The 21,102-nt window shown below is 38.7% G+C and overlaps 1 protein-coding gene across 1 annotated transcript in view; it reads left to right on the top strand.

Annotated features, from left to right (window-relative positions):
• The window catches only part of def8 (differentially expressed in FDCP 8 homolog), a 96,960-nt gene that overhangs the window by 55,110 nt on the left and 20,748 nt on the right, over nt 1–21,102 (top strand). The gene's annotated exons all lie outside the window — the stretch shown is intronic.

The raw sequence follows: 21,102 nt of genomic DNA, 5'->3' as shown, positions 1-21,102 counted from the left end.
ACGGTCCTAGTACTGAGCCTTGCGGTACTCCATATTCAACTTGTGATCGATATGACATTTCTTTGTTTACTACTACAAACTGATAATGGTCAGACAAGTATGATTGAACCATGAGAATGCAATTCCACTAATGCTAACATAATTTTTGAGTCTATTTAAAAGAATATTGTGATCGATAGTGTCAAATGCAGCACTAAGATCCAGTAACACTAATAGAGAGATACAACCATGATCTGATGATAAGAGCAAATCATTAGTAACTCCAGACCTGCCAACATGTACGCATTTTGCGTAGCGGGTACGCATTTTGACCTCAAAGTACGCTGGTACGATCTGTCACTCTATACTACACAAAATCCCGCTCGATCCTCCTTCCACTCCCGCCATCTCCGTAGGCTACAGCAGTCACGGTACTTCTGACTCCTTAAGGTAAACGGGTATAAAATGCTCAAGTAATGTTGAACAACAAATCTAAATAAAATTGAAATCGCTGATTATGAAAATGTTGTGATGTGTGACTGACTGACAAGCACAGATCTGGAGAAACAGGCGTTTATGTATTTATTCTCAGTGTTGAGAAATGTGTAGCCTACATGTGTTGCATTATTGTGTTAATACTAACTAAAGTACCTAATTATGTTACATAGCCTACATATTTTGTATGAAAACTAGCACATTAGTTACTTATGCATTTAAAAGTACCATTGTCTCAGTGCAGCGCGAGCTCTCTCTCTCTCATACACAATCGCGCGCACACAGAGAGAGGGAAGTTCATTGTAAAATGAAAATTGCCGTGCTTGGTTTAAAATTTATTCTTGCTTGTGTTATTTTTTTGTCAGAAAACATTTTTAATTATCCAGCCATGTTTTTAATATTCGGTAAATGACGGACACTCTAGTTAACACAACCCCTTGTTATATGTCAGACTAACTTCTACTTGATATTCTTGAATACTTGATGCATTTTGCTCCTATTGGTCCTTTCTATTCATTGTCAACTGTTTTCTATAAATATGTTTGTATTGGCTAACCTTTATTCAGCAAATGTTTGTCTTGTTTATAATTCAAAGACAGCACGTTACAAATAGAAACCATTTTTTTTCTGTGGGATTTAGTATCATATTTGGATATTGGAATAATAAATTAAGTATTCTAAATGAATCACATGTAAACTTTTTTTCTAAGGGTTTCTTAATTTTAGACTAGTTTTCATTACAAAACCTGTATAAAAGACTTGACTCATTAGTTGTATGTAAATATAGCCTACTTGAAATTGCAAACAATTTTTTTTAGTCCATATTAAATATGAATGCGATTCACTTGGTTGTCAGTTTGTATAAGCACACATTATGCAATGCAATATTAATCATGAATTAAAAAGATGCTTTTGAGCAGGTGTGAAATAAAAAAAAAAAAAAACTTTAACAGTCAAAATTAGATTAACAAAGATGGATGTGTGTATATGCTTTGTGTATTGTATTCTCAAAATATATGTAAAAAAAAAATTATATATATATATATATATATATATATATATATATAAACGTGTCCTGTCCCGTCACACTGGTACTCGAAAAAATTTTCCAAGGATGGCAGATCTGGTAACTCTAATGAGAGCAGTCTCAGCACTATGGTACGGTCTAAATCCTTACTGGAAAAAGGAACATAGTTGTGATGATACTGCCTTTTCTAGTATTTTTAACAGAAAAGTGAGATTTGAGATCGGCCTGTAATTGACTAATTCTCTAGAATCAAGTTGTGTTTTTTTTTAATAAGAGGTTTAATAATAGCCAGATTAAAAGTTTTTGGTATGTATCCTAGTGATAAAGATGAATTGACGATATTAAGAAGAGGATCTATGACCTCTGGAAGCATCTCTTTCAATAGCTTAGTTGGTATAGGGTCTAACATACATGTTGTTGATTTTGATGATTTAACAAGTTTAGACAAGTAAATGAATTGAATATTTCCTCAGGGACACTACAATGCACTGTCTGACGCGATACTGTAGTAGACGGTTGCATGGTTATAATTTTCTCTCTAATATTATTAATCTTGCAAGTAAAGAAGTTCATAAAGTCATTACTGCTGTGCTCTTTGGAAACATCAGAAGTTGAAGCTTTATTTCTTGTTAATTTAGCCACTGTATCAAATAAATACCTAGGGTTGTGCTTATTTTCTTCTAAAAGTTTTGAAAAATAGGCAGATCTAGTAGTTTTTAAGGCCTTTCTGTACTCAATCATTCTCTCTCTCCACGAAATGCGAAATACTTCTAGTTTTGTTTTCTTCCAGCTGCCCTCCATTTTTCTGGCTGCTACCTTTAGGGCCCGAGTGTGCTCATTGTACCATGGCGTTGGATTAATTTCCTTAATCTTTTTTTAAATGCAAAGGAACAACTGAGTCTAATGTGCTGGAAAAGACAGGCAATAGTTTCTGTTGCAACATCGAGGTTTTCTAAGCTGTCTGACAGGCTAAGGCGATGAAACTGATCAGGAACATTATTTATAAAGTGATCTTTAGTGGTAGAAGTGATGGTTCTACCATATTTATGGCATGGAGGCAGTTTAGCCGCCTTGACTAAATGTAGTATACACAAGACTAGATAATGATCTGAGATGTCATCACTCTGCTGCAGAATTTCAACAGCATCAATATCGATTCCCTGTGACAATATTAGATCTAAAGTATGATTACGACAATGAGTGGGTCCTGACACGTGTTGTGTAACACCAATAGAGTTTAGAATGTCTGTAAATGCCAATCCCATTGAGTCTTTTTTATTATCTACATGGATATTAAAATCACCAACAACAAGGACTTTTATCTGCAGCTAGTACTAACCCTGATAGAAAATCAGCAAATTCTTTGATAAAGTCTGTATGGTGCCCTGGTGGCCTGTATACAGTAGCCAGCACAAATGTCAACTTACTTAATGTTACATAAAGTACCATCACTTCGAAGAAATTATATTTGGAAGACTTTTGACTAATACTGTAAATATTACTATAAATTACAGCAACACCTCCCCCTTTGCCTTTCTGATTGTGTCGATAATCATAACCTTGAGGGCTAGACTCATTTAAAGTAATGTAATCTTCCGGTTTTAGCCAAGATTCTTTCAAACACAGCACATCTAGATTTCTGTGATAATATAATTTACAATAAGTGATTTTGAAGAAAGGGGTCTCATTAATATACTTATCATTAATATCTCTATTTTTTATTTGTTGAACATTAATTAAATTTTTTAGTTCCAGCTCGTGGTTCCTAAGACCAGACTTAAAACCAGGGGGGACCGGGCCTTCTCTGTGGTCGGCCCCAGACTGTGGAACGCTCTGCCTTCCCAGGTCAGAACGGCCCCCACAGTTGAATGTTTTAAGTCTCGTCTTAAGACCCACTTTTATTCCTTGGCTTTTAACTCCGCGTGAGTTGTGTGGTCCTGTGTCTTTTATTGGTTTGTTTTATTGATTTTATTGATTTTACTTATTTAATTATGTGCCTTTTTATTGTATTGCTCTTATATCGATTTTACTAGTTTTTATTGTTTGAATAGAGCATTTATTTATTTATTGTTTTTTAATTTTGTGCAGCACTTTGGAGACTGTTTGTTGTTGGTAAAATGTTCTATAGAAATAAAGTGGATTGGATTGGATTGGATAGTTCTAAGACTATGTGCCATATTACTAGAGAGAAGAGCAGCACCATCCCGGGAGGGATGAATACCATCTCTTTTCAACAGGTCAGGTCTGCCCCAAAAACGTTTACAATTGTCTATGAAACCTATATTATTCTGCGGACACCACTTAGACAGCCAGCCATTGAGTGATGATAATCTGTTAACTATCTCATCACTCCGAGTTCACACACCTCTTTAATGTTAATTTTAGTGATCTCCGACTGGCGAAGTCGAACATCATTAGTGCCAATGTGAATAATAATTGTAGAGTATTTACGATTAGCATTAGTCAGCACTTTTAAATTTGCTTTGATGTCAGGTGCTCTGGCCCCCGCTAAACATGTGACTATGGTAGCTGGTGTCTCTATTTTCACATTCCGTGTAATAGAATCGCCAATAACTAGGGCACTTTCAACAGGATTCTCAGTGGGTGTGTCACTGAGTGGGGAGAACCTGTTTGATGTTCTTATTGGAACGGAAGAGTGGTGTATTCCGCGGCTAGGCCGCCTCACCGTTACCCAAGTGCCCTGCTGCGCGGGCTCTACAGCCGGAACCGAACAATGTACAGAGTTCACTAAGCTAGTCGCATCCAATACAGTATCTGAAGCCCTTGCATTCTTACTATCCTCGATTAAAGTTTGGATGCGTGTCTCTAATTCTAAAATTTTCTCTGTCAGCCTGACTATTTTCCTACATTTATGACATGTAAATCCCTCGTCGCTGACAGAGAAAACTATAATAAACATGTGACAAGTGGATCAACTTGCAATAATGGTAGAGGATGTCATGACTCACCGTGTTTGTAGACTGATCCGACTTACCACAGCTGTTTGATGAACACGTAGAAAAAGGAGCACACGAGAGACTGATGACAAGTTAACAAGCTAGCGAGATGCAAACGCATTGTAACATCATTTAGATTCAAAGATTAAAAGCTAGCGACATCAGATTAATGTGGTAGGCAATATTATATATAAGGTAATGATAATATAAGTAACAATGAATAAAAGTTTATTTTTATTATGTGTTATATTACGATATATATATGTGTGTGTGTGTGTGCATATATATATATATATATATATATATATATATATATATATATATATATATATATATATATATACATACATATATACACACTGTAGCGTATGCACACATATCAGGATAATCAATAAACTTTGGAATGTTCAGAACGCTTTTAGCATGCTGGACTGGGTTGTAAAACCATCCCGGCTCTGAACAGATCTGCCAAAGATGAGTCCACTTGACACTATATATATATATATATATATATATATATATATATATATATATATATATATATATATATATATATATATATATATATATATACATACATACATATATACACACTGTAGCGTATGCACACGTATCAGGATAATCAATAAACTTTGGAATGTTCAGAACGCTTTTAGCATGCTGGACTGGGTTGTAAAACCATCCCGGCTCTGAACAGATCTGCCAAAGATGAGCCCACTTGACACTTTTGTGGACCTGCGAGGGTAAACAGAAAGTGCAACTTCCTCACTTTGGTGACTTCAAAAGGAGCACCCCCCCCCAGAGACTGACCAGATCCACATTCCAACACCCCACACACACAGGGACACACAAAAACACACACACAGACACATACAGAAACACACAATCATACATTTTTAACTGTATATGTGAACTACCACTATGCTGGAATATATATATGATATATTTTAGAGCCTATGCATGTTTCCTAGTGTTTAAATGAGTGTATTTGTGCTAGTGTGCATTTTAATAGGGGAATCCTGTCTGTAAACCATAACTTTTTGTCTATGCCTTTCTGATCTGTCGAGTTTGATCTCTCCGTAAAGCTCCGGACTCGAGCTATTCACTGAGGTGGGTCACATGGCTGACATATGCATTTTTCTATGTGTTTAATGATACTGTGAAGAAAGCACTCGATCTCGAAATCCGGGCTGATAGCCATTAAGTATGCAAATTCATCTAGGCGACCAAACCAAGGAACTTTGCCCGCCAAATAGTGCTGCGCCTCTATTGGCCGCTACAATTCAGGAGGTGTGTTAGCTTGGGTTTCCATAAAAACAATGACACACACCTTCTCCTTGGTTCTCCCGGTGTTCTCCCGATCGTCTCGTGCACGTCTCTCCGGACGCCTCAGGTGACCGCGCTTCCCAACCACGCGCGCAGCTCGGGAGGACCACTTCCTTAGACTCTCTCTCTCTTCTCTCTCTTCGGCTAAGTTACTCTTCAGTTTAAACCTCTTTTGAAAACCCCGCCGGAGAAACCCTCTCGGAAAGGACCAACCCAGCCAGGTGCATTGAAACTGCTACACACGGACTTGAACCAATAAGCAAGTATTATAATTTACCTGAAATTTGTTTAAACTGATTTCTGTGCTGGCTCTCTCAAAAAGGCTTGACTGTGTAATTTGCCATTCTTTGATCATCTTTCTTTCCTGTCTTTTCTTCATTTTCACTCTTGTGTATATATATATGTGTATACCTTCTGTATATATTTTAGACGTATAATCTCAGTCATAGCTGCATATATTAAACACTTAATTCATGCTCGATTGTTCTGTTCGTTCTTTCAACTGAAGACCAAGTCACTTTAACGTTTTTCGGTCGCTTTATGCTAATAGCAAGTTATTTTCATGGCCAGAGAATAACTCTGTAATAATATTCTGTGAGGGACTTAGTTTGCTGGACAAACGAACAGTTTCTCTAAATAATTATTAAACCAGAACTAAACATATATGTAATTGATTATAATTCGTTGTAATTGATTCACAATATATGTTTAATTCCCCGTTGGGTCGATATATGAATCATAATTTATTCATAACCTTATGAATTATTATATTCATATTTCATCCATAAATTGATTAATAACTGTACGAACCGCTACATCGTTACAACACATACATACATACATATATATATATATATATATATATATATATATATATATATACAATATATGTATTGGGGTGTTTAACTGGGGCCCTGGAGCTCCCATTATTAGGGAAGTATCTCCTCTCTTTGTAAGGCTTTTATATAGTGGGTAACATTTAGAACTAAATATTGTATCACCTTTAGTGAATGGCATGGCCTCCTCTCAATCTGAGAGTCGGTTTTTTAGGCCGCCGCTCATCTGAGATCCAGATAGTTGATATGTCAGGTGCTCAGGCTGCTATTATAATCCTTCCGGTTGAGTGAGTTGGCTTCCTCTTGTTGGAGAGAGTCGTTTTGCTGAAGCCACCGCTCTGCTGAGCTCCAGGTAATATCATGATTTAAGGTGTATGGCCTTTGTTAGGCCCCCTTGATACCTTCCCTAGGTCGAGTGAAGTGGTTTCCTCTCACTGAGAGAGTAAAAGGCGATATGCTGAAGCCTCTGCTCCCCCGAGCTCCAGATAGATCATGACTGTAGGTGTCGGCCCTCTCTGGGCCGCCTTGACATTACTCTGTGGTGAGTGAGCTGGCTTCCTCTCATTTCAGAGTCTCTGTTCCATTGAGCTCCAGGTGATGAGTTTACCTGTGTGCTGTGAGCTGGCCTCCTTTCTTTAGAGTTGTTAGGCTGAAGACTCCACTCCATTGAGCTCCAGGAAGGTCATGAGTGTGTGTGTGTGTGTCAGACCTTTTTTTTTTTGGGCCACCCCTATATCCAGCCTAGGCTAGTACTTTAGGAGTGTCTTTTAAACAGAGGTGCTGTAGCTTTTCCACCTCCTAGCATGCCATAGCTCGGAGTAGGCTACTAGGAGAGTCTCTCCAGCTTAGGACTGGCAGCTAGTGATCCTAGTACACCTCCTCTCATTGTGAGAGTCGTCCCTGGCCGGGGTCCGCCTTCTGCATTAGGCTATACATACAGACTTTCTAGAGCTTTGGTAGTAGCTTTATCTGGTTCAAGCTTAGAGCAATCTCTCCGCCAAAAGCTCCTTGGAATTTCTTCCTGTTGAGGCCTCCATTCCTCCAGAGCTGAGCTCAGACGGTCATTCTCGTCTTGGAGCAAGAGTTTTTGCTCAGGCTTTCACCCTTGAGGCCTTTCTCAGGTTTAGCTCACTTCGCTCCCACAGCTCTGTGCCCCATATGTGCCCATCACCAGTGATGCTCAGGTCAAGCGTTTCAAGTACTCCCTCCTTTCGGGGTGAGTTGAGCACGCTCCCTTAGAGCTTGAGCATTAGCCCCGGGCCTGTGACCGTGTTAAGCTAGAGTAGTAGGCCCTATCTGAGGCCTGCTCGTAAGACTGGTCACATAACTTTGTACTCCCCTTGTTTTAAAGGTAGAAAGTGATATGCTGAGTACACGGCTCGTGATGGCAATGCAAACGATTATTCTAAGCCTAGATTTGCTACCAAGTAGTTGGCCCTCCTGAGGTGTCCTTGAGAGCAATCCTCTGGGTTGAGCTAGGTTCCTGAGTGTCCTAGTTCCCTAGAGTTGAGCAGACGGTTATCAGGTAGCTTAGTCTTCAGTGGAGCCTCCCTAATACTAGCCCTAGAATTCTAGATCTGCTAGCAAGTAGTTGGCCCTCGAGCGGGCCACCTTGAAGGCAATCCTCTGGGTCGAGTAGGTCCTTATCACTTCCAGCTAAGTTAGTATCCTGACTCCCTAGAGTTATATCATTGTGTAGGCTCTTCAGGAGCCTCCCTGGTACTTGCGTTGAGCTTGGTCAATACTCATCTCGGTCAAGTCTAGTTGGTACTCCCCTCGTATTGAGGGTCGTTCTTTAGAGTACAGCGCTCCCGAGTTCTGATCGGAAGGTCGAAAGTCTCTCGTGAGACCTCTCTGGTAGATCAGTATTTTAGGCTGTAGGTACTCCCCACTCTTGTGTGGGTCCTCGCCCCCTGAGTTGGTCTTAAAGGTTTAAGAGATTCTTTTAATAAGAACTCCCTTGGTAGATCAGCTCCTGGAGCTGGAGGTATGCCTCTCATTAGAGACCCTATGTAGAGTACTCAGCCTCCAGAGTGCCTTGTTTAAGAAGCACTCTGTAGATCCTCAGGTGAGCAGAGTAACTCCCTTTGATTGCAAGGTTTCAAAAGCACTATGCTGAGTCCTGTTCCCCAGGATGCCCGTCTCTACGATCCGGTCTGAGTTGGTTACTGCCAGTTGGCAGTCCCTCTTTCTGGATGCCTCCTCTGGAGTCAAGTGCTTTAGAGACTTTGGTCGGTCGACTCAGGTCGGCCTCCCTGGTGGCATTAGGGGTAGACTATGCTCCTCTGAGAAGTGACTGGCCGGGGCTCCATTAAGCTCCCATGGCCACATTCCCTTAAAGGGACCAATTCTGTTTGAAGTTGTTGGTTCCAAGCCTTTGAGTGGCTTTGGTAGGCCTCTAGATATTTCTGGAGGCCTCTTTGAGGCTTATAGCTTGGGTGTTAGCCATAGGGAATGCTGTCAATGACAGCCTATTTGACCCGTAGGAGGAGTGTTTCAGTTGAAATGATCTGATTTTTGTCACAGCCATTCTTTGGCAGACATTCTCCTCAGCATGGCAGCATAGGTATTTCATTCCCCATAGCGTATTAGACGCAGTGCGAGTTCCCTTTCGAAAGGGAACGTCTCAGGTTACGCACGTAACCATGGTTCCCTGAGAATAGGGAACGAGACACTGCGTCTCCCAGCCATGCCATTCCCCAGTCCCTTCAAACGATAAGTGGATGACTCGTTCTCTAGGCGCCCCTTATGTGAGTTCGGGTCGCAGTAGTAGTGACGCCATAGGCTGTCGCCAGCCAATACGATTGTCATGATTTTATAGCATTTCAGACACCGGTTCCCGCTGAGGCGTTCCCCCATAGCATGTCTCGTTCCCTGTTCTCAGGGAACCATGGTTACATGCGTAACCTGAGATGGTCTCTCCAGTGCTGGAAAGATTTTCTAATATTAACGTGGGTCCTAAAGCTCTTGCCTGATCATAACTCTTCTTTTTCAAGTGATATTCCACTAGCCTTTTCTCATTTGCAATGTCTCTCAGCCATCTCTTTTTCTATAGTCTCTCTTCAAATCTCCTTATTGCTCACTCACTCTCCTCCCCCATCATGTGTATACATCCCCTACTGCTGATTGGCTACAAGTGTTTTGTATTTTGTGCTCTGATCCACTTTCAACAGTGTTTCTCAGAATTCGCCAGGGCTTGACATTACCAAGTCTGGTCCAAACACACAGCTACTGTAAGAGATACTGCAGCTCAAATTGCTCAAATTGCATAATATAGTTAGTTAATTGTATAATACTTGCATTTCCTTAGCCGTGGAACAAACGATATGCAGGTTCAGGAGAAAGTCTTGATGTTTCGGTCCAATGGTGCTGAAGTTGCGATCAAATTTTTTCCCTATTGAATGAAGGAATGATGTTGAACTTGGGGTGTTTGTTTGACTCTGTGGTCAGACCGGGTGTTTCCAGTCCCACATGAACAGCAACCAGGAGAAGAAGAAAGAGAGAGGGAGGTCACTCCTCTCGAGTTTGGCTTGACCAATGAGAAAGGTGCAATTTTCCAGTGGGAAATTCCTTTGTTTGTAAGATGTCTCATTCGCATGATAGGAGTAAGCTGTCAGTTTGTGTCCCTTTATGCTCTGATTAATATAACAAGCATACAATGCATCCTATAAGAAGATTATATACACAAATATGCTGGGTGTCACACAAGGATTAATTAGATAGGAAGCATGATACCAATAAGGTTACATTATCTAATGGTTCTATCAGAAAGCATGCATAAAACGGTATACAGTACAAAAGACACTATACAAGACAGTAATAATCATACACACAATGTCCTGGGGATATGCATGTTCATTTATAGAACAGTTTGTCTATAAATTAATGAAGAAAAATCTGTTTTATGGGCTTTATTTGTCTTTCCTATGGTCTTTGCTTTTCCATGTGATATCTTGTATTTTCTGTGTGGATCAATAAAGACTGTTTTGTTTTCTTTACTCCATCATGGGGTCTTTGCAAGCACTGCAATGTTACCGAATAACGGACCCTCATTCTGAATAAATATGGACTTACTGGCAGTCTAGCTGATCTACCTGGAGCAGGGGCAGCAATATCTTGAGATTTTTAACACTCTGAGGTCTGAGGTATCGCCGGCAATACCACCGCGTTTTTTTTTTTCTTACCAGTGTGAAAGAGACTCAAAATACTCAGTCAATGTTGCACATACAATTAAGAGTTATACACCATTTTAATCTGTTGAATATCTTCTTTTATTTGTGTACACTCAAAGTAAAAACCAAATGTTGTGCTTTTTGTAAAATAAAGAAAACTAACCTGAAGCGTGATCTCCCTCTGAATGAAGTCTAATCTGATAGTTCTCAGAAAATGAACTGTAACTCACGGAACGAGAGTTCCCACGGAACGAGCGCTATTCAGATGCAAATTCAGTCAATACATGCATACATCGTCTCAATCATGTATTTATTGTTTTGAAAAGTGTTTTGAATAGCCATAGTTAGCGATCTCTGGCCTCTGTTAGTTCAGTTCCTGGAGAGTCACATGACCTGTTCTTCTGGAAGCCAATGCAGTGTTGACAGAACTGGGCTAATATGGTCATACTTCCTAGTTCTAGTAAGAACTCTAGCTGCTGCATTTTGTACAAGCTGTAGTTTATTTATCAGGCGAGCAGAACAACCACCCAGGAAAGCGTTACAGTAATCTAGCCTTGAGATAAATTTGTGGACTAAAGGTGTACAGAGCACCCTCCGGCTGCAAGTATGAATTGAAAACACAGTATCCAGCGTTCATAGTGATGACAATAAATATTGAATAAATATTACTCCTCTGTATAGAAAATAGACATAAACATATGAGAATCCATCAATATTTCTCCAAATGTGCATGCTTTTAAGCTAAAAGCCTATATGAAATGCCACAGAGATAACATAATTGTTCAGACACTTTGCATCACAGAAATACATTATATTTTAAAGAATATTATAGAATACCATTATTTTAAATTGTAATAATGTTTCTCAGTATTGCTGTTTTTTCTGTATGTTTGATATACACCATATGATGAGCTTGAGACATGATCACAGAGGGTTTTTTCACAGCCTACCTGACTGAAAGGCCTCATTATTATGCAAGTCATTTCAGGTCATTATTATGTGATTCTTTTGTCTTCTCAGGTGAGAATCACCCATTATTCATGATGATTCACGCCTCCACGCATACTGTGTTTCTTGACAAAAAGTGTCTTACAAAATTTAAATCTCTCTATTGTTTTACATGAAAGAGTAGGTAGGATAATTTTTACATCATTCTGAAGCAAAAATTCTAGTCTACAACCTTCAATACACAGAAGTCTTGTGAACACGTATATAATATTAGTTTTTGGCCTTATTTCAGTGACTTAAGTTTTTTGTTTTTTCAATAACCACGCATAAACATTATTCCTTCAAAAATACAAACATGTACATACATATTCCTCACATATTATTGTAGCCTAGTTCGTGCTGAATACAGTGTAATGACACTTTTTCCATTAATATGTTTATGAACAACTGAAAAAAGCATGCTGGACTGGGTTGTAAAATCTCATCTCGGCGCCGGCCGGTCTAGAGGAAAACAGACATTCTGACACCTTTGTTACCCTCCGAGGTAAAACAGAAGGCCCAATTTCCTAGCTCTTAGGACATCAAAGGGTCCCCTCATGTGGACTACGGACCAGATTCACATTCCAACACCCACCACACACACACAGGCACACACAAAAACACACAAACATACATTATTGACTGTATATGTAAAATATAACTATGCCAAGTCACATCCATGTATGTACCCATCATGTATCTCGAGTGTGTGCATGTTTCCTAATGTTTAGACTTAGTTTAACTCCCTGAGGTCTGAAAACGTGCCGACGCATTTTGCAGGATTTTTTACACATTGCAGCAAAACAGACTTAAAATACTCCGTCATTTCTTGTCATAGAGACATAAGTAATATATCAATTGAAACTATAGAATGTCTTCTTTTATTTGTGTACACTCAGAGTAAAAACACAATGTTGTGCTTTTTGTAAAATAAAGAAAACTAACATGATGCGTGATCTCTCCTCTCCCTCTGAACAAAGTCCAATCTGATAGTTCTCAGAAAATGAACTGTAACTTATGAATACTAATGACAAAAAAATGACACTTACACTTACAGAAATGTTGAAATGTCAGGTTTTAAATCGTGCAAGTCAAATCGAAAACAAACATTCTGTGTTTATGTAATCTGTATGAAAAGAGAGCCATGTCAGAAGTCTGTGATTCAGCTCATTATCCGCTAATGCGGCCACGCCCATGGAGGGAGCGCTATTCAGACGCAAATTCAGAGGCAATGCATGCATTAATCGTCTCAATCGTGTATTTATTGTCTTGAAAAGTGTTTATTTGAATGTTAAAGCAATGGTTAGCGATCTCTAGAAGACATGCCGTTAGTTCCTAGTTCCTTTTCTTCTTTATATGAATTTGTGGCCTAAAGGTGTACAGAGAGCGCCCTCTGGCTGCAAGTATGAATTGAAAATACCATTCCTGAAATGTCCTCTTCTTCTTTAGAATAATTTGTGGACTAAAGATGTACAGAGAGCGCCCTCCGGCTGTAAGTATGAATTGAAAAAACAGTATCCAGCACTCATAGTGATGACAATGAATATTACTTCTCAGTATAGAAAATCGACATAAATATATAAGAATCCATCAATATTTCTCCAAATGTGCATGCTTTTAAGCTAAAAGCCTATATGAAATGCCATAGAGGTAACATAATTGTTCAGACACTTTGCATCACAGAAATAGATTTTATTTTAAAGAATATAATAGAATACCATTATTTTAAAGTGTAATAATATTTCACAGTATTGCTGTTTATGATGAGCTGAGAAATTATTACAGAGGGTTTTTTTTTCACAGCCTACCTGACTGAAAGGCCTCATTAATATGCAAGTCATTTCAGGTCATTATTATGTGATTCTTTTGTCTTCTCAGGTGTAAATGGCCCATTATTCATGCAGATTCACGCCTCCACGCATACAAAAAGTGTCTTACAAAAACTAAATCAATATATTGTTTTATATGAAGGAGTAGGCAGCATAATTTTTACATAATTCTGAAGCAAAAACTCTAGTCTACAACCTCCAATACCCAAAAGTCTTGTGAACACAGATTTAATATACTTTTTTTGGCCTTATTTCAGTGACTTAAGTTTTTTGTTTTTTCAATAACCACGCATAAACATTATTCCTTCAAAAATACAACAGGTACATACATGTTCCTCACATATTATTGTAGCCTAGTTTGTGCTGAATACAGTGTAATGACACTTTTGTCATTTATATGTTTATGAACAACTGAAAAAAGCACAAATGTCAGGGCATGTCAAAACTTCTCCAAGCCCCAAATCAGCCTCAGACTCCAGAGGGTTAAATAACTGTAGTTGAGTTAGTTTTAGTTGTAATAAGGGAATTTTGTCTGTAAACCATAACTTCCTTTATATACCTGTCTGATCTATCGAGTTTGATCTTGTTTTAAAGCTCTGGCTACTGATCATTCACTGAGATATGTCACATAGCTGACAAATGCATTTTTCTATGTGTCTAATGATACTGTGAAGAAAGTACTCCATCTCGAAATCTGATCTGCTAAATTCAGCTAGGAGACCAAACAAAGGAACTTTGCCCGCCAAATAGTGCTGCGCATCTATTGGCCGTTACAATTCAGGGGGTGTGTTAGCTTGGTTTTCCATAAAAACAACGACACACAACTTTTCCGTTGTCTCCCAATTGTCTCTCGACTGCCCCTGAACTGCCTCAGGCGACAGCACTGTCATCACGCGCTCTCCTTCCGGGACGACCATCTCCTTGGACTCTCTCTCTTCTTTCTTCTCTGTCATCTTACGCATCAGTTAAACCTCGTTTGAAAACCCCGCTGGAGAAACCCTCTCGGAAAGGACCAACCAAGCCGGGCGCATTGAAACTCTGCTGCACACCGACTTGAACCATATGCAAGTATTATAATTTCTCTGAAATTTGTTTAAACTTATTTCTGTGCTGGCTCTCAAAGGGGTTAACTGTCGTAATTTGCCATTCTTTGACCATCCTTCCTTTCCTGTCTCTACGTTCCCTTTTGTATATATTTGTATATTCTGTATTTAGACGTATAACCTATGTATTAGTAGTTTTCATATAATAACAAGTCAAGTCAAGTCAAATTTATTTATATAGCGCTTTTACAATTGGTAATTGTTTCAAAGCAGCTTTACATATTAGAAGCACAGAAAAAAGGGAAGTGGTTAAAAATAAGCTGTACAAACAAGCGCGGTAATATGTAACATATACAAGATGGTGCTACATTAAGCCAATGTCGGCTGACTCCCAGGGGTGGAAAAAAACCCCTAGGAGAAAAAACCAACGTGCTAACACTGGGAAAAAAGTCCTAGGAGGGAAAAAACCCCTTGGAAGATATATATAATATATGTAAATGGATATGGAGATCAAAATCTGAATTATACATATTTATTATAGAGATTAAAAATAGATTATATATAAATATATGTAAGCGGATGCGAAGATTAAAAATCTGAATTATAGATGCAGCCAGAACTGGATCTGTAGGCCCATTGTCTCCTGGGCTACGTTGTGGTCAGGTCCAGACACAGGTTCTCCATCTGATCTGGATACGGCCTGGATCCAGCACCCGGAAAACCTCAGGATAAGCAGAGAGACAGATATTAGCGTAGATGCCATTCTTATTCTGATGTACAGGTATATCTAGTGTTATAGGAAATGTTCTCGGTTCCGGCCGACCTAATTATTGCAGCGTAACAATCCTTTAACGGATTTGAAAAATGTTAATGTATTGATAATGTGTTATGTGTATGCAAGAGCAAAGAGATGTGTTTTTAGTCTAGATTTAAACTGACAGAGTGTGTCTGCTTCCCGAACAATGCTAGGAAGATTGTTCCAGAGTTTAGGTGCTAAATAGGAAAAGGATCTGCCGCCTTCAGTTGATTTTGATATTCTGGGTATTATCAACTGGCCTGAATTCTGAGATCGCAATAAACGTGAAGGACTATAATGCATTAAGAGCTCACTTAGGTACTGGGGAGCTAAACCATTTAGAGCTTTATAAGTAAGTAGCAAGATTTTAAAATCTATACGATGTTTAATAGGGAGCCAATGTAATGTTGACAGAACTGGGCTAATATGGTCATACTTTCTGGTTCTAGTAAGAACTCTAGCTGCCACATTTTGGACCAACTGTAGTCTGTTTAAAAGCCGAGCAGAACAACCACCCAGTAGAGCGTTACAATAATCTAGTCTTGAGGTCATGAATGCATGAACCAACTGTTCCGCATTTGTCATTGAGAGCATATGTCGTAATTTAGATATATTTTTTAGATGGAAGAAGGCGGTTTTACAGATACTAGAAACATGACTTTCAAATGAAAGATTGGTATCGAAGAGCACACCCAAGTTCTTAACTGAGGACGAAGGTTTAATGGAGCACCCGTCAAGTGTTAGAGAGTATTCAAGGTTTTTTCGTGAGGAAGTTTTTGGTCCAAAGATTAGGATATCAGTTTTTTCTGAATTTAATAATAAGAAATTTCTTGTCATCCAGTTTTTAATGTCAGCTATGCATTCTGAGTATCGTCAGCGTAGCAATGAAAACTAACACCATGCTTCCTAATTATCTCTCCTAAGGGCAGCATGTACAGAGTGAAAAGCAACGGTCCTAGTACTGAGCCTTGTGGTACTCCATATTGAACCTGTGATCGATACGACATCTCTTCATTAACTACTACAGACTGATAACGGTCAGATAAGTACGATTTGAACCATGCCAAAGCAATTCCACTAATGCCAATATAGTTTTCAAGTCTTTTTAAAAGAATGTTGTGATCGATAGTGTCAAAAGCAGCACTGAGATCTAATAACACTAATAGAGAAATACAGCCACGATCGGATGATAGGAGTAGATCGTTTGTAACTCTAACGAGAGCAGTCTCAGTACTATAGTATCCTCACAGATACTATTTCTTTCTAAAAAGGAACATAGTTGTGATGAAACTGCCTTTTCTAGTATTTTTGACAGAAAAGTAAGATTTGAGATTGGCCTGTAATTGACTAATTCTCTAGGATCAAGTTGTGTTTTTTTTAATAAGTGGTTTAATAATAGCCAGCTTAAAAGTTTTTGGTATGTATCCTAGTGATAAAGATGAATTAACAATATTAAGAAGAGGATCTATGACCTCTGGAAGCATCTCTTTCAATAGCTTAGTCGGTATAGGGTCTAACATACATGTTGTTGGTTTTGATGATTTAACAAGTTTAGACAATTCTTCCTCTCGAAAAGCAGCAAATGAATCGAATTTTTCCTCATGGACACTACAATGCACTGCTTGACACGATACTGCAGTAGACGGTTGCATGGTTATAATTTGTTCTCTAATATTATCAATCTTGCAAGTAAATAAGTTCATAAAGTCATTACTGCTGTGCTCTTTGGAAACATCAGAAGTTGAAGCTTTATTTCTTGTTAATTTAACCACTGTATCAAATAAATACCTAGGGTTGTGTTTATTTTCTTCTAAAAGTTTTGAAAAATAGGCAGATCTAACAGTTTTTAAGGCCTTTCTGTACTCAATCATTCTCTCTCTCCACAAAATGCGAAATACTTCTAGTTTTGTTTACTTCCAGCTGTGCTCCATTTTTCTGGCTGCTGTTTTTAGGGCCCGAGTGTGCTCATTGTACCATGGCATTGTATTAATTTCCTTAATCTTTTTTAAATGCAAAGGAGCAACTAATGTGCTGGAAAAGACAGAGGTAATAGTTTCTCTTGCAACATCAAGGTCTTCTAAGCTGTCTGGTATGCTAAGGCGATGAAACTGATCAGGAAGATTATTTATAAAGCGATATTTAGTGGTAGAAGTGATGGTTCTACCATATTTATGGCAGAGAGGCAGTTTAGCATCATTGACCAAATGTAGTATACATGAGACTAGATAATGATCTGAGATGTCGTCACTCTGCTGCAGAATTTCAACGGCAATATCCATTCCATGTGACAATATTAGATCTAAAGTATGATTACGACAATGAGTGGGTCCTGACACGTGTTGTCTAACACCAATAGAGTTTAGAATGTCTGTAAATGCCAATCCCAATGAGTCTTTTTTATTATCTACATGGGTATTAAAATCGCCAACAACAAGGACTTTATCTGCAGCTAGTACTAACTCTGATAGAAAATCAGCAAATTCTTTAATAAAGTCGGTATGGTGTCCTGGTGGCCTGTATACAGTAGCCAGCACAAATGTCGACTTACATAATGTTACATAAAGTACCATCACTACGAAGGAATTATATTTGAAAGACTTTTGACTAATACTGTAAATATTACTATAAATTACAGCAACACCTCCCACTTTGCCTTTCTGTCGAGGATTGTGTCGATAATCATAACCTTGAGGGCTAGACTCATTTAAAGTAATGTAATCGTCCGGTTTTAGCCAGGTTTCTGTCAAACATAGCACATCTAGACTATTGTCTGTGATAATATCATTTACAATAAGTGCTTTTGAAGAAAGTGATCTAATATTTAACAACCCAAGCTTTATCATTTGTTTATCATTATTATCTCTATTTTTTATTTGTTGAACATCAATTAAATTTTTACCATTAAATGGGTTTGGAAGTTTTTTGTTTTTACTAATTCGGGGTATAGACACAGTCTCTATGTGATAATATCTAGGTGTGAGAGTTTCTATGTGTTGGGAATTATCTGACTTCTGTAACGTGAGGCAGCTAGCAGACGGTCGGTTTAGCCAGTCTGTCTGCTGCTTTTTCCTGTCCTGGGCCCCAGTTTGTCATGTTTCAGCTCTAAGACTATGTGCCATATTACCAGAGAGAAGAGCAGCACCATCCTGGGACAGAAGAATACCATCTCTTTTCAACAGGTCAGGTCTGCCCCAAAATAGTTTTCAATTGTCTATGAAACCTATATTAGTAACCTATATAACCTATATTACTTAGACAGCCAGCCACTGAGTGATGATAATCTGCTATCTCATCACTCCGACGAACAGGAAGAGGGCCAGAGCGAATTACTTCTCCTGACATTGTACTTGCGAGTTCACCTCTTTAATGTTAATTTTACTGATCTCCGACTGGCGACGTCGAACATCATTTGTGCCGACATGAATAATAATTTTAGAGTATTTATGATTAGCATTAGCCAGCACTTTTAAATTTGCTTTGATGTCAGGTGCTCTGGCTCCCGGCAAACATGTGACTATGGTGGCTGGTGTCTCTATTTTCAGGTTCCGTGTAATAGAATCGCCAGTAACTAGGGCACTTTCAACAGGATTCTCAGTGGGTGCGTCACTGAGTGGGGAGAACCTGTTTGATGTTCTTTCTGGAATGGAAGAGTGGTGTTTTCCGGGGCTAGGCCGCCTCACCGTTACCCAAATGCCCTGCTGCGTGGGCTCTACAGCCGGAACCGAACAATGTACAGAGTTCACTAAGCTAGTCGCATCCAAAACAGTATCTGAAGCCCCTGTATTCTTACTATCCTCGATTAAAGTTTGGACGCGTGTCTCTAATTCTGAGATTCTCTCTGTCAGCCTGACTATTTCCCTACATTTATGATATGTAAATCCCTTTATTCAAAGATTATAAGCTGGCGACGTCAGATTAATGTGGTAGGCAATAGTATATATAAAGTAATAATAATATGAGCAACAATGAATAAAAGTACGAGATTCAATAAAAGAAAGAGAAAACAAAGCTATACGGAGATAGCTCTGAGTAGCGAGGCAGACAGGAGCCTCATCCACAACAGTGACGAGTCTGCATAAAGACAGGAGGTTGAACAGCTGGCTGTCTGGTGTAGTCACAGCAACCTGGAGCTGAAGACACTCAAGACTGTAGAGTTGATAGTGGACTTCAAGAGAAACCCCCCAGCACTCCCCCCACTCAGCATCATGAACAGCACTGTGGAAACAGTGGAGTCATTCAGGTTCCTGGGCACCACCATCTCACAGGACTTGAAGTGGGCCAATCACATTGACTCCATTGTGAAAAAGGCCCAGCAGAGGTTGTACTTCCTTCACCAGCTGAGGAAGTTCAACATGCCACAGGAGCTGCTGACACAGTTCTACTCAGCCGTCATTGAGTCTGTTCTATGCACTTCTATAACTGTCTATTTTGGTTCAGCTACCAAATCGGACATCAGGAGACCAGGAGTCTGGACTGCTGAGAGGATTATTGGTGCTACCAACCCTCTAGGACCTGTACTTTTCTAGAGTGAGGAAGAGGGCAGGTAAAATCACCACAGACTCTACTCACCCTGGCCACAACCTGTTCAATTCAGATCACTGGGCACTAGAACATCTAGGCACAGGAACAGTTTCTTCCCACAGGCCCCTATTTTTCCCTATTGAACTGTTAAATGCCTTCCAAGGCATATGCCTGTAAATGCAATACCCCACTGCTTAGTGCAGTATCTTTGCAAACTCAGCTAATATTATATTGAATAATATGAATATATTATTCATAATACTGTAAATATTAGACAGTGCTTCATGGTCGCAAAAGTTTTTCATTTGTATGCATATAGCATCTGGACCAATCAGACACAAATAAATTATTCATTATATTTGTGAATAATCCAGCAAACTCACTCTCCCAACAAAGGTCCGTGAACCATCCCCCAAAATTGCAACTCCCAAATGCAGCTAATCAGCATATTAGAATGATTTCTGAAGGATCATGTGACACTGAAGACTGGAGTAATGATGCTGAAAATTCAGCTTTGCCATCACAGGAATAAATTACTTTGTGAAATATATTCAAATAGAAAACAGTTATTTTAAATTGTAATAATATTTCACAATATTACTGTTTTTTACTGTATTTTTAATTAAATAAATGTAGCCTTGGTGAGCAGACGAAACTTCTTTTAAAAACATTAAAAATCTTAGTGGTTCCAAACTTTTGGACTGTACTGTATATATATATGGTGTCCACATACGTGGACAGTTAAAAGGTTACGCTTTAGATTACAGCCCGGATAGTACTGCGTAATTACAAAGAATTTACAGCGTAAGTTTTGATAATTATAGTGTACCTATAAAGTAAGTACGTGTAAGTATAGGGGAACAATATGTAAAGTATTGGGAATAAAGGGGTAACAACCAGGAAAATAACAAATTATTTATACTGTAAGTATTTTAGAACTAAGGGGTACTTACACTGTTATGATAGACAACAATCTTACATTTGGGAGCAATTTAGCGAGAAAGTGCACTGATTAAGTTGTTTCAAGGCAAGTAGAAATAACTATTGGAATCTTTTTTAATACATGGGGAAATATGCTTTTGTTTTATGTAGTTACAGGGTAAGTATCACATTGCGGGCCGTAAATTAAAGTGG

Source organism: Megalobrama amblycephala, linkage group LG4 (genome assembly GCF_018812025.1).
Source record: "Megalobrama amblycephala isolate DHTTF-2021 linkage group LG4, ASM1881202v1, whole genome shotgun sequence".
In the NCBI taxonomy this organism is placed as follows: domain Eukaryota; kingdom Metazoa; phylum Chordata; class Actinopteri; order Cypriniformes; family Xenocyprididae; genus Megalobrama; species Megalobrama amblycephala.
This window is presented reverse-complemented; position numbering and strand designations above follow the sequence as displayed.